We start from the raw sequence: 704 nt of genomic DNA, 5'->3' as shown, positions 1-704 counted from the left end.
AGAACGGACGAGAAGAACTGGCAATAAACACTCCGCCACTCTCTTATATACGTTATATTGACTCAAACCAGTTTCCTAGCCCTTTTGTTCAATTATCATAAAGAACAGTCTGAATGAAGATAAGACGCCGTGTATATGGAAAGTATCATAAACCCGTCATTTTAGGAAAACCAGTTAAAAGTATTTTAAGCGCGCCAGATATGACTGGATAAACTCTATCGTACCTATGCAAATGCTTACGCATCCTAGTGAGACTTTGTCACTTTGTCTCTCCTCCCTTAGTTTTTCTTTGTGTTAGCTGTATTTCCTGCTACATATATGAAAAAATACGTTTGCCTAAGGTTTACTTAATTAGATGTAAACGCCAGCTGAACTAATAGTTTCGGGGTTTAAATGAAACACTCACCTCAAGGTCACAATTAAGAAACACAGAGCGGACTTCGAGCTCTGTTTGCTGTTGGCAATAGCTCACATAAAAATGTAGCAATAAGATTTGGGCTAAAAAGTTATATTATATTACTAGCAGACCGGCCAAGCGTTCTTGTGGCTAAGGTTTTTTGTTATATTACATATTAGCAAACTATTCAAGGGAAATGGTAGGAGAACACTAGTCATGTGGACCACCATGCTTTTTTTGGTGGTTATGCCATCAAATTGTAGCTTATGTGAAACGTTGGTACTTTCAACACAGCGTCATCTGTTAA

The 704-nt window shown here is 37.8% G+C and overlaps 1 protein-coding gene across 1 annotated transcript in view; it reads right to left on the bottom strand.

The window, feature by feature from the left end:
* The window catches only part of LOC125061892, a 25,001-nt gene extending 24,515 nt beyond the window's left edge, over nt 1-486 (bottom strand). The window contains exon 1 of the mRNA XM_047667529.1: nt 407-486. The gene's annotated coding sequence lies outside the window, so the exon portion shown is untranslated. The remainder of the gene's footprint in view (nt 1-406) is intronic.
* Between the last annotated feature and the right edge of the window lie 218 nt (nt 487-704).

This window comes from Pieris napi, chromosome 24, assembly GCF_905475465.1.
Source record: "Pieris napi chromosome 24, ilPieNapi1.2, whole genome shotgun sequence".
In the NCBI taxonomy this organism is placed as follows: Eukaryota; Metazoa; Arthropoda; class Insecta; order Lepidoptera; family Pieridae; genus Pieris; species Pieris napi.
The sequence above is the reverse complement of the archived record's forward strand: the minus strand, read 5'-3'. Positions and strand labels throughout refer to the sequence as shown.